Below are 14,958 nucleotides of genomic sequence, written 5' to 3'. Positions count from 1 at the left end.
GCATTAAAATTTTGACAATTTACTGGTCACAACACCGACATATCAATAGCTTCCTCCTCTGGAGGTCGACACATCTAATGCTGCCTAAGCACGACCATCAGGTTTAGCATTACAGAATTTTATTTCTACAACACACTCCCATAACAATGTTCATGTGTTGATAACAAAACCAAGCTATCTCATAAATTCTGATTGAACCCTGAAACTCGTAGTTCCTTAGGATTATTGTCCCTACTCTGTAGGTGGCGATAATATTAGGAACCACTTTCTAGTTCATTCTATTTATTATTTGAGAAGTCCGCCCTTATGAACTTACTGTTTTCGTAGGATTATTGTCCCTACTCTGTAGGTGGCGATAATATTAGAAAATCAGCTTCACAAAATTTGGCAGTCCAACCGATGGAGACCATATATAAACTTTTAGTTCATAATTATCGCTTAGATATTTGAGTTATGGTTTTAATTAATTATCCTTTAGCCTTAAGGCAGATTAAGACTAAATTAAATTCTGTTGGTATTTAATTGACTGGATAATTAAGACTTTTATTATCTTTAATATCTTAGTTTAGGAAATATTGTTCTAGAATTTAATTCTTATTCATGTCATACTATAAGATATATCTAAAATAAAGTACATTATTTATAATCTTAATTAGACATGAAAAATTAAATTCATATAATTTCCAAGTTCAAGATTAGGAATAAAATTAAGTTATATTATTTAATGTAATCTTACATATATCTTATCTTATTATAGATTCTAGATATATTATATTTAGGAAACTATTAAATTATTCTTATCTATATCATCTAGGATATAAAATATTCATAGATATAGAAAATAATCTAAATATTCCTAAAATCTAGGGAAATTTTCCCAAAATATTTTATTTCATTAAATAATATTATTTTTAATGATTTCTATTAATTAATCAATTAAATAATCATTAAAATAATCTTTCGTCAATATCTTGCGATTCGAGGTTTGCACGAATCATCACGACGAAGATTTGAAGATTCCGCCCGGAGACTCTCGCCGGAGCGGCGTGTTCGCCGCCCGACAGCCGCCGGCAGCCGCCGGCAGTTCGCGCCGATGGCGCGCTGCTTCCTCCTCCCTTCCGCGGCATCGCCGCATCTCCCTCCGTCGATGTCAAGTCAGAAAACGCAGCCGGAGCCGCGACTTTCCGGCGATCTCCCACTGCCCGACGAGCTCGCGCGCTCCAGCTGCCGCCGCCTGCCGGCGTTGCTGCTCTCGGTCGCGCCTCGTTCGGTCTGGGTCGACTAGGATTCTAGGGTTAGGGTTAGGGTTTCGTCGGATTCTTGGCGCCTCGGCAGCTCTCGGACGAGCCACCACGCCGTTTTCCTTCGCGCGACGTAGCAAGCTGCCGGCCAAGGATCGCGGTCTCGACCGGCGACGCGCACGAGCCCATGCTCGTCGGCGCATCGCCGCGTGATCGCGTCCTTCGGTTCCCACTTTTACGTCGGCGATAGTCGTGCTTTGATCGGGGCCGGCTAGGGTTTTGCGGGTTCGGCCGGTGGCGCGCGCGAGTCCAATCTCGCCGGCGCGTCGCCCCTTGCCCGTGACCCTCGGCTCCCACTCAATTCGACAACCCTACTCCGATCGCATGTAGTGCGATTCGTCCCGGCGTAAACGCCGACGAATCACACATCTCATACGTTCGAATAATTCAAGTTCTATGATTCGAATGTTCTTGAGTTCATCATGCAAAAATATAAATAATAAAAACACAAGAACATGCTTCGTAATCAAATAAGACATGCCTACATGAATTTTGCGAAATTTAAATCCAAATAATTAGAGCCAAAGACTAGCTCTGATACTAATTGTTGGAACTGGCAGCGGAAGCGGTGCGTTTAAAACAATAAATCAATCACATAATAATCAGATCTATTTAGCAGATTATTTAGACAAAACCTATTCGCGTAATTATCACATGTATCATGCTCATAACTTGAATCAATCATGCTTTAAGAATATTGAAACCTAAAACATGCTTTTCAACGGAGCAGAAAAATACCTAATTAATTCTCCAAAGAATTGAAGATGGCTAGCTTCTTCTCCACGTGATGCTTTGAGTACTAGACCACAAATCTTCTCTCTGGTTCCCGAACTCTATCCCAATATCAGTGTGGGCTGATCTTACTAGAATACTAGGACTTAAATAAAGAAGACAGAAGAAATCCTTTTTGGAATATGAGAGGAATTCGAAAATCTCCTCAGCTTGGAAGAGGAATTTTCGAAAATTACAATAATGAAAAATTGTGTTTTCTGTCTCCTTTATTCTTCTATTTATATTAAGTTCCTTTTGGGCCCAGACAGGGATCTATGGAAGGCTTTGGATATGGGCTCATCCAATTTACTTTTTACTAATTAAATTGAACCCACAATTAAATATAAGTTATAATTGGAATATTACGAGCAGCCACTACAGAAGTAATATTGAACTCTCCCCATCCAAATCCGAAATTACAAGTAATCCGGGTTTCCGTTTAACTTTCATTTCCCGCGCTTAAGATTAAAATGTCAATTAATTAATTATTGTCTGCTATTGACTTAATTAATTAACTTCTTATTAATTCCAAGAGTGGACTTAGCATGAAACGCTTATTTATTATTCATAGAGTAATCACACTCCAACTAGCTAGGTTCCGAATAATAAAACCTTGTTTCGCGCTCCTCTTGAGGACATTATCAAACGAGACCCAGCTCGCGCACGATTCAACATAATAGCAATCCTAGCACCGCTAGATATCGATCACCACTACCCAATATATCAGGATAATTGGGTTACGAAAAACCCGCACCATTTGATAAGTCAAAGCAGTGCATAATCAATACCGTATGCTCAATGCTAACCTACATTGATTAAGAAACAAATATTTATCAAGACCTCGCCTTTCAGTAGATAGCCTAAGGCAAGTCTTGCTGTTAGATCCGTTCAGTGCTATACCACACCAATGTCATCTTATTTCAGTAAGGCTTAGAAATATGCGGACTGACATTGCAACCTTTCTCGATGGATAGTCAAATTCCATCTAGGTTGTGAAATTCATCTTTTTCTTTGTTTAGAACTGACCGTATTACCTTAAAGTGGACGACGCCCACAACCGGTCTACTAAAACAAAGACTTAGACTTTTTTAAGTTAACTTATACATTTAAACATGCATTAACATCCATTAAATGTAAAACATAACAACATTATGACAAAAATAATCTGTTTGATTTATTGGAAAATAAAATAAGAGTTTTACAGTATTCAATCACTCGAAACGTGATTTCTAGTATACAAACTCTAACAATCTCCCACTTATACTCAAAACACTTTCGAGTATACAAAAAAATGTGCTAACGTCTAATATTCTCCCACTTATACTGAAAGCGGATTGAGGTCTTGAGTTAGTCGAACTCCCATTCCTTCAACATGGCTTTCATACGGCTTTACCGCTAATGCCTTCGTGAAAGGATCTGCCAGGTTGTTCTCTGACTCAATCTTGACCACTTGTATGTCTCCTCTCTGCACTATATCTCGAATGATATGATACTTCCTCTCTATGTGCTTGCTCGCCTTATGAGCCCGTGGTTCCTTCGAATTTGCCACAGCACCAGAATTATCGCAATAAATGGTGATGCTCTTGGGCATATTCGCAACCACACCTAAGTCCAGAAGGAAGTTCTTAAGCCATACAACCTCTTTTGCAGCCTCCGAAGCGGCCACATATTCGGCTTCCATGGTAGAGTCTGCAATGCATTTCTGCTTTACACTCTTCCAAATTACAGCTCCACCTCCTAAGGTAAACACATATCCGGAAGTTGATTTCCTCGAATCTACATCAGATTGAAAATCTGAATCTGTATATCCTAAAGGACAGAGCTCGGCTGCATTGTAAACTAGAACATAGTCCTTAGTCCGATTAAGGTACTTGAGTATGTTCTTTACAGCAGTCCAATGTCCTTGGCCGGGATTTGATTGATATCTTGCTACCATGCCAACAGCAAAGCAGATATCGGGTCTAGTACAAAGCATAGCATACATGAGACTACCAACTGTCGAGGCATATGGTATTCTTCTCATCTCTGCTATCTCAGATGCCGTTTTGGGAGACATCTCTTGAGATAAATGGATGCCATGTCTAAAAGGTAGGAAACCTTTCTTGGCATCTTGCATGCTAAAGCGTCTAAGTACTGTTTCGATGTAAGATTCTTGGGATAAGCACAACATTCTCTTTGCTCGGTTCCTAAGAACCCTGATACCGAGAATGTGTCCTGCATCACCCATATCTTTCATCTCGAACTGGCTGGACAACCAAGTTGGCACTGATGACAACATCTTTTTATTGTTTCCAATTAGAAGAATGTCATCTACATACAAAACTAAGAACACAACATTTCCCTTTTCAACCTTCTTATACACACAGCTTTCATTAGGGCATTTTTCGAATCCAAACTTTTGAAAAGTTTGATCGAAACACTGGTTCCATGATCTAGATGCTTGCTTGAGGCCATAAATGGCCTTCTTAAGCTTCCAAACCATGTGTTCCTTGCCCTTTACTACATAGCCTTCGGGTTGTTCCATGTAGATGGTCTCCTCAAGACTCCCGTTTAAAAACGCAGTCTTAACGTCCATCTGCCATACTTCCCAATCCATGTAAGCTGACAAAAGTATACGGATCGATTTGAGCATGGCCACTGGGGAGAAGATCTCATCGTAATCGATGCCTTCCTTTTGGGTATACCCCTTAGCCACTAGTCTTGCCTTAAAGACTTTAACTCGTCCATCGGGTCCACGTTTACGTTTGTATATCCACTTGCTCCCAATGGCAGCACAGCCTTCGGGTAGGACAGAAAAATCGTAGACGTCCTTGTCTACCATTGATTGTAGTTCCGAATCCATTGCTTTCACCCATTCGCAATGATCGACATCTGCCTGCGCCTCTGCAAAATTCCAGGGATCAAGTACATTGCTGTCCGAGAAGTGATCATGCACTCTCCCAAACCAATGTATCTATCGGGCTCATGAGAGACCCTCCCACTGCGGTGCGGCACTACAATATCTGGAGTATTAGTTGAAATTTCTGGAATTGTTGGTACACTAGGTAATTGTTCTTGGTTAATGGAAGTTGTGACTTGAGTTAGCTCTTCAAGAGCTATCTCACTGCTGGGCTTATGATTCATTACATAGTCTTCCTCTAAGAATGTGGCATGAGTGCTCACAATCACTTTCTGATCTTTGAGACTATAGAATTCATAAGCTTTCGTTCCTCTAGGGTATCCTATAAACACACAAACCTCCGTCCTAGATTCCAGCTTAGTTGGATCCTTTCCAATACATGAGCCGGACACCCCCAATACATCAGACTCACCTCTATAGTATGCACACAGTACAACTCAAACAGAGTGTAGGTAGAGTCAGATACTTCTTGACAGTTATTGATGACTACTCCGGTAAAATCTAGTTATTTGTGATGAAAGAGAAATCAGAGGCCTTTACCAAGTTTAAAGAATAGTGTAAGGTTGTTGAAGTTGAAAAGGGAAGGTCTCTCAAGTGCTTGAGGACTGACAATGGACTAGAGTTTCTCTCATTCGAGTTTGATAGTTTCTATAAGGATAAAGGGATCAAGAGGCACAGGACAATACCAAACAACCCACAACAAAATGGTGTTGCAGAAAAGGCAAATAGAACTTTTCTTGAGAGGATTAGGTGCATGCTTTTTTATTCTGTAATGCCTAAAAGTTTCTGGGAGGAAGCAGCTGCTATTGGTGCAATCCTAATAAATAAGTGTCCATCTTCCTCCATAGATTTTGACACTCCTGATCAGAGGTGGTATGGTTTTGTTGGTGATTACTCAAAGCTGAGGATCTTTGGTTGCGGGGCTTTAGCTCATACAAGGAAGGGAAAATTAAAGCCAAGGGCAATAAGGTATGTAACGCTTGGGTATCAGAAAGATGTGAAGGGATATAGAATATGGTCTACTGAGCCTGGGAATAATAAAGTGGTGATTAGCAGAGATGTCATATTCAGGGAAGATGAGATGCCTTTTCTGGCTAAGAAAAATACCTGTAGGGATCAGACTAGGAACGGATTCACTAATTACCAAGACCTCTTTGTTCTTCATTAGGAGAGCTCAGTCAAACTCTAACCACGCGACTGATAGTATCAAGATTTACAAAGTTCGAATACAACAATGCAAAGTCTAGCTATTACAATCAATATCGAACTCTAGCTAAACCTTGAATCTCCACCACCTGCACACTTAATAAACTTGTCAGTAAGACAAAACCAGACCCTCTCGGATCTAAACCAGTTAATCAAGTGAACCACAGATAAAGAAGAAATACAGAACAGATCAAGGTAGTGGCTCAGCCACCCGCCTATAGTACAAGTCTATTCACCAGAACCCTAAATCCAAGGGAGCAACCGTTGAATCCACAAGTGATTCACCTCACACCATAGAGATCAACACCAAGAACACCTTCATGCCGGATCTAGGACTCAAGAACACAACCTCACACGAAATCTCTCACACACCAAAACCCTAGGTCTCATAACACAACCGGCAACCAAAGCAGTTGCCTCCACCGGTCAACACCTCTGTCAATCGCACAGAACCACCGCGAATAACCCCAAGGAAACCACCGGAGAAGCCATCGGAGAAGAAGAGTAAACAGAGAGAAGAGAGAGTATCTCAGACTAGAGAGAGAGAGAGAGTTGAAAGGAATGAATGGAATGAATAGAGTCTCCTCTCACATAACTAACACACATCACAATCCAACGGCTCAGAGCCTTGATCCGGGTGGGTGTACACATGGCATCATCTGGAGGTAGAGGTAAGAGGATTGGGCTCAGCCCAAACTAATATCACATAGGCTACACAAATAAAAAGCCCAAATGAAAGTCCACCACAAAAATATTCAACATACTCCACCTTGGACTTCATTCTGGGAAACCGACTCGCACTATAGGCTAAGGTTTAATTCATCACAACCTACAAGGCAGTTTCCTCAGCACCAAAGGACTAAGTCCACAAGCATTTTGGAAACCACCAGGTTGCCTTCAGACACCAGAGGGGCTGACACCCATTAGTCTAAAAGGATTTCATGCCTCAAGCCACTTATCACCCTTACCACAGCTGATAAGAAGGCTAAGGTCTTTCTCCCGGGACATGCAACCTATCCTAGATCAAAGTGCAAATATTTAATGCAGAAAATAAGTTTTTCTAAAGGTAAGGGCTTAGTTCCCATGTCAGCTGGATTTTTATCTGTATGCACTTTTTGAAGAAAAACTTCACCTTACACTACAATATCCCTAATGTAATGAAACCTTACATCTATATGCTTTGTCCTATCATGAAAAACAGGGTTTTTACATAACTGAATAACAGATTGAGAATCAGAGAACACAATAGGAGAAGACTTCACAAACTTAAGTTCAGAGAGTACTCCCTTTAACCAAACAACCTCTTTCATTGCCTCAGTGATGGCAATATACTCTGACTCAGTAGTAGACAAAGCCACTATGTGCTGCAGCTGGGATTTCCAACTTATGCAAGACTTACAAACTGTAAACTCATAGGAAGTAGTTGACTTCCTCTTATCCCTGTCATTAGCATTGTTGGAATCCACAAAACCAGTTAGTAGAACACCTTCATCACACCTAGAATAGCATAACCCATACTTGGCAGTTAATTTCAAGTATCTCAAAAGCCATTTCAGAGCTTCCCAATGAACAGGACCGGGATTTGACATATATCTACTAAGACAAGACACTGTTGGGACTACCGCAGCGTAAGACACGGAAAACAAACAGGTCCTAGACGGATCTATTTAGGGGATTATGCATTCGACTCCAATTTCATGCAATAAACATAGATCTATAGATATAACATCAAATAAACACATAGTCATGCAATTTGATGTAGATTCGATTGTTACCTCATTTTGATCCATCATACGATCGAAGTTGCTAGCTGCACCACCCGGAGATTCTTGGTTTATCGACCGTGAATCTTCCAACCTATTCCCTAGTCCTTGGTTATTCATCCGTGTGGGCGGATCTTGAACAACCAAAATAGTCTTGATGAGATCTCGGAGGAACACTACACCAAACTATCTATCTCGATTCAATTCTATGGATTAGAATGAACAAGACAAGATTAAACCAAAAACCCTAGCTCCCTATTACTTGGAGGCTCGAAAATCGAGCCAAATGAGGGAGAGAGAAGCCACGTTAGTGGCGGCTAGGGTTAGGGTTGAGAGGTGTGACTTGTGGTGTGCTAGGGTTTCCACATCTCATCACTATTTATAATGGACTTGTTGGGCTAGGTTGGGGATCCATGGAATGACTTAAGTGCTGGGCTCACCCATTAGATAATTAACTAATTAAATCAAATGACTCATGATTTAATATATTATCAATGGAATATTATTTTATTCCACTAAAGAATAATATTGCACTCCCACTTAAATCACCAAATTACAAATAACTTGGGTCCATTTTATTTTATAATATTTCCCGCGTTTAAGATTATCTTGATCCGTCAATTTAATTCTTTTGTCTGCTATGTGACTATAATTAAATTAATTCTCCAAAGAGTTTTTCTAGTTTGAAACTTTATTTATTATTCGTGGAATAAATTCCAACTGTGCAGTTTTCTGAATAATAAATTCCTTTTTCAAACACCTCGGGATCGCCCCTTAGGGATTTAATCATACCACACTGGGCACGCGAATTCTATGAAATAATATTCCAATACCTTCATGTTATTCAATTACTACCACCCAAGATATCATGAACTTGAGTTACGTACAAACTCTCACATATTGATAAGTCAAAGTGGCGTTTGATTGAATAAACAATATTGATATTAATATCATAAACTAGAAAATACTAAACTTTCCGAAATATATTCTTTCAGTAGATAGCATTAAAGAATACATTTCGGATTAGATCCTTTCAGTGCTTTACCACACCGGTGTTACTAATCTCTTCTTAGGTAAGAGAGAATTATCACAAACACTGCAACCGCACCAATAGGTAGCCAAAGCCTATCTAGGTTGTGAATACGTTTTTCTTCTTACTAGATCTTGCCAAGTCCCCTACTGGAAAACTCATGAGGAGATTCATCGAATTTCCCTACTTGACCTTCTTAGTAAAAAGCCTTAGACTTGTTTATCATATTTCAATAATAAACCATTATATTATATTATTTATTCTCATTATTAGGTAAACAAGTGGACATGACGTTTCTTGTATACATGCACAAGCTGACTGTACAAAGGCATGTACGCTCGAAGCATCTTTTAGTATACAAACCCCAACAGACACATCATAAGTGATAAGGCTAATTTCATGCATTGGTTATGTGGTAAAATTCTGTGATTTCCTGGGTCTAACAATGCTTTATAAGCCAGGTGTGTAGAGAAATCGCCAGCCCCAGGAAGAAGACGAAGATTGCCTGGGAAGAAGCTGGTGGGAAAAATGAGCGGAAGAAGGAAGAGTAACTAGACTGAGGAGCATCAAATTGGAGGGCAAAATAGGGATCACAGGAACAGTCTAGAAGTTTTATCCACTATAAATAAGAGCATGCGCTCAACATGAAGATATCTCGTTCCATCACTCTTTCGGCTCTTAGCTTAGTTTTTCCACTTCTCTACACACACTATCACGGGGAATTGTCGCGGGAGTTCACGTTTCTAGTTTGGTTGTGGCGTAACACCGTCTCTACGGAGGCGAAGAAACAATTGTTATTTGCTTTCCAGTTTACACTTCGTACTTCCCGAGTCTTCGTTGTTCGAAGCTCGATTCTGTTTTGTTATTCTCGTTGAATACTTCGTATTTTGCTATGGATGTTGCTACTTTGGTTTCGTTTATGTTATTGCAGTGTTGTTGGTTTGATTTGTTGGATATTGTTGGTTGATTTGAGTTTGGAGTTTGAATTGTATAGAGTTTTGAAGTTGATCGGTAAATCTGGTCGAATCTGTGAAGATCGGAGATGGAAATGATGTTTGATTGTTGTGGATGGTTTGGATCCGGAGTGGATTAAGCGTCCCGTGGCTGGATCTGTTTACTTTTGCATGATTGAGATGTTTAAATTCTGCATTCTCGTTTGCCTCGTCTAGCAGTTGTAGATCTGCTTTAATTTTGTCCGTTTATTGTGTCTGTCGGTTTAATTTTGGTTTGCCCTGCTTTGATCTTTGTTGCTCTGTTTTTCACTGATTGTTTCTTGATAAAAGTTGGAGAAGATGATGTCGCTGTCAGTTAGTCCTTTAGTTAGTTAATTTGCAGCTTTTCCAGTTGTACTATGCTGTTTTGGTGAATGGTCCCCACGTTTAGTTTTTCCTAGGTCTAGGCTAGTTTAGGAAGCTGTTTGCTTAGTCCAGTAATTGTCTCGCTCTATTTTGGTTATTATGCATGCTTTTATGTCTCTGCCTAGATCTAGTTGTTAGAGTTGAATATTTCATTTACCCAGTCTAGGAATTAAAGCTCAACCCCAAAAATTGTGTGGCAGCAACCAAAAACAGTTCCCAGATCTTTGAACATGTTTACTTACGCATCTGTCTCAGTGGATTCGATCCTTGCTTCCCTGTACTAATCTTTTAGTTAAAGCGGGTTGAGGGTTTTGAAGGGCTAAGGTAGTGATTGTGTGCCCAACGACAGGTTACCCGAGGATTCTCTGAGTTCCTAGACCCGGTGTCTAGTGGATTCTCTGGATCGGGAGATTTTAAATACAACACACTTCGCTGACTTAGAAAACACCATTCTTCAATAAGCAATATCAGGCCTAGTGTTAACCATCAAGTACATAACAGATCTAATAGCATTAGCATACAGAATTCTCTTCATAGCATCAACTTCAGACTGAGACTTAGGGCACATATCTTTACTCAATGTAAAGTGAGCAGCTAAAGGCACAGAAGCAGGTTTAACATCAAACATGTTAAATTTTTTCAGAATTTTATACACATAAGGCTCTTGATGCAACACAAGGGAAGAAGCTTTTCTATCTCTATAGATACATATCCCTAAGATTTTCTGAGCATCACCTAGATCCTTCATGTCAAAATTCTCACTCAAAGCAGCTTGCACAACATTTATGGTTTTCAAACAAGGACCCATAATGAGCATGTCATCAACATATAACAGCAAGAAAACAGGCACAACATCAAGATTCTTTACATATAAACATGCATCAAAGGTACTTCTAACAAAGCCTAACTTCTGCATACATGTATTAAACTTGATGTTCCACTGCCCAGGAGACTGTTTTAAACCATATAAGGCTTTTTTTAGCAAGCAAACATGATTGAGAAACTTGGGATCAACAAAGCCCTCAGGTTGTTTCATGTAGATAGGCTTATCAAGATCAACATGCAAAAAGACAGTTTTAACATCCATTTGCTTTAATTCCCAATCAAAATGAGCACACAAGGCAAGCATCATCCTGACAGTAGTAAATTTAACAACAGGGGCAAAAATTCCTGTGTAATCTACCCCCTCTTGTTGTGTAAAGCCCTTTGCCACTAATCTAGCCTTGTACCTAAGGCCCTCCACCTCATTTTTCAGTTTGTAAAGCCACCTGCAATCAACCACAGATGCACCAGGAGGCAAAGGTACCACTGACTCCAGAATTTAGACTTAGTAGCCTGCTTATAAGTTTGGGGCTCATCCCCATCAGATTCATACACATTGAAAGCCAGATTTATAAGAGCAACTAAACCAACAAAGCCATCAAACCTAGAAGGTCTATTGACATTGACCCTTCTAGTTATATCTCTAGATAACACATAGTCCTGCAAATTAGTATTATCAATAGCATTTTGAATGCCACTAGGGCTATCTATCACATTCTGGGTAGGAACAGGAGGAGAATTTCAAACATGACTATCATGCAAGTTAGGCACATTGTCAGCAACATTTTGAGCAGGATTATCATGCATCACATTTGGATTTCCTTCATTAGGTGTCTCATTAGGTGTAAAGACTGAATAAGTGTTCCAGAATGGCTGCTCCACCTCACTTGGAGCATCACTGGGATGCTCCACATCAGTGAGTGTATTTGAGGACTCCACCTCATTGAGGGGTTCATTGTCCATATCTATTGGATTTGGGTTACTTGTCAGTCTTAAGCAGGGGAATTCATCTTCATTGAAGACCACATCCCTACTTATTATGACCTTGAACCCTGGTTCATCTCTTAGCCAGACTCTATAACCTTTGAAACCTTCAGAATACCCTAGAAAAACACCTTTCCTAGATCTAGCCTCAAGTTTATCAGACTTAGTATGCACAACAGCAGTACAACCAAAAATCCTTAGGTGAGAAAAGTTAAGAGGCTTTCCATTAAACACATATTCAGGACACTGACCAACCAGAGGCATAGAAGGAGACCTATTTACCAAATAAGTAGCAGTTAATAAAGCCTCACCCTAAAAACTTTTTGACAATCCAAACTTAGAAAGCATGCATCTCACTTTTTCAAGTAAAGTTCTGTTCATGATAGAACTAGAAGGGTCAATGTGGTTTATATATCAATACATGGTTGGGATTGGTTTTTTGAAGTCCGGCTATAATGATTGTGTGTACATCAAGAAAGAAAATGGCAATATCAAAACATATCTACTCTTGTATGTGGATGATATGCTAATAGCAGCTGCAAACATGGAGGATATATCTAAGTTGAAGAACCAGCTGCAGTCAGGTTTTGAGATTAAGGATCTTGGAAATGTAAAAACGTAGTCTGGGTATGAATATTGTTAGAGACCGAGATAAAGGTACACTGTTTCTCACTCAGAAAGATTATTTAGAAAAGGTATTGAAGAGATTTCAAATGGAGAACTCACAACCAGTAAGTATCCCATTGGCCCAGCAGTTCAAGCTATCAAAGGAGCAATGTCCAAAGAGTGAAGAAGAGAGGCAGAAGATGAGTAAAATTCCATATGCGAGCATCATTGGAAGCATAATGTGTACACTATGGTGTGTACAAGACCAGATTTGAACCAAGGAATCAGTGTGGTGAGCAAATATATGGCTGACCCGGGTATGGACCATTGGCATGCACTGGAATGGATGTTCAGATATTTGAAGAGAACTACTGAGTATGGGATATTGTTTAAGAGAAGAAGGAAGTACAGAAAGATCACCCGATTGGGTATGTTGATTCTGTAGTGAGTTATGACACTGGAAAGTCACAATCCGATTATGTGTTCAACTTATATAGTTCTGCAATAAGCTGGAAATCAAGTCTACAATCTGTAGTGTCACTCTCAACTACAGAAGTAGAGTACATTGCATTAGCCGAGGCTGTGAAAGAGAGCTTTTGGCTTAAGGGTATTATGGGAGATTTTGGCATACAACAGGAGGCAGTGGAGATAAAGTGTGACAGCTCTAGTGCGATTTGTCTTACAAAGCACCAGACTTTCCATGAAAGAAGTAAACATGTTAATGTAAGACTTCACTTCATAAGAGATGAGGTGAACAACGGGTCTGTTAAGGTAGAAAAAGTTGGGACAGAGGAGAATGTCTCAGATATGTTGACAAAGGCTATTCCTAATTCTAAGCTGAAGCATTGCTTAGAGCTGATCAACTTTATCAAGCAGTGAAGGGGTGATATAGAGGAATGGATCAACACTTATGTTCTTTGGTTGCTCCCATAGGTGGAGATTTGTTAATAATGGAAGCAATCAAATAGAAGGTGATGAGAAGAACTAAGCTACATGAAGAGTTGGTTAAAACGGTTGGAGTAGGGAAGCTCAAGATGGAGCCGTTGGGGACCACAACTGACATGTATATGTAGGTGCATGTATAACTAGAAGGAGTTAGTTAGTTTTCTCTCATTCTTGTAACACACACTATCTTTGTGAGGCTAGCAAATCAGAGAGAATTCATCTTGTAACCGAGAGCTTAGCTTGAGTGTGTGAGGGTTCTTTCATCTTTATGATCTCTGCCATCTTGAGTGATCAATTAAATAGTGCGATCTCTTTCCTCCGTGGACGTAGGCTTCTACAGCCAAACCACGTAATTGTCGTCTTCTTGTTTTGTCCATCGAGTGAGTGTGTTGGTGTTCTACAAAAGTTCTTACGTTTCATCTTCAATCTTTTCGCCCAAACTACAGAGACGTTGATCCTCGGAAGGGGCAATTCCGACAAGAGCACGCACATATGCTAAATTCAACACAGTGACGAAGTTACTTCTAGATCTAAGCTTGCCAAGCAAAGGTCGATCAATGGCAACTACTAATGTGAACTTCGACAGTTGTTGCAACATTGATGTTGATCCTTTGAAGTGCAAAATCTAAAAACAGAGGAGGTAGAACTGCATGATGTCAAGGGGCCAAAATCCGACAACCTTGAAACTGTCTAGAGAGGCTGGGACGTGCAATGATCAACGTCAGCCACAGACGAAAGCTCCGGCAGCTGTGATTCTTGTGTGCAAAAATGAGAGCCACTTAGTGAGTTTCTCCTGAGATGTGGAAGCACTGATCATGATCAATTGGAGGTGGTTGTGACTCCCTTGCACAATTAAATTCATCTCTGGAAATCACACGAAGGTGAATTATATTGACTCCGAATCATACTATTTGAGTTTCTCACATAAATCAACGGTTTATCCAACTACTTTGGAAAGGTATGAAATGTGAGAAAATGCCACGCTGAAAAAGATTGTTGTAATTTTGCCTACATCATTATGTTACTATTATCTTACATTGAAGTTGGTTTCTCAATTGGGATCTTGCCTAAGGGGAAGATGAGACTAACAACAGTTGGGATCTTAAGCCTTCAGGCTAGCTCGGTGTGTGTGAACTATATAGTCTATCTGTTGTGCACATAACTATTACATGTAATGATCGTGTCTCTTAAATAGTTAGTACTACTTGATTAAAAAAGGTTCTTTTATCAATATTGAATTCATTAACAAATTATTTAATCTCCTAACTCCATA

The sequence above is a fragment of the Salvia hispanica genome, chromosome 5 (assembly GCF_029641045.1).
Source record: "Salvia hispanica isolate PSC_SH4W2 chromosome 5, Shi_PSC_v1, whole genome shotgun sequence".
NCBI classification, from domain to species: Eukaryota; Viridiplantae; Streptophyta; class Magnoliopsida; order Lamiales; family Lamiaceae; genus Salvia; species Salvia hispanica.
This window is presented reverse-complemented; position numbering follows the sequence as displayed.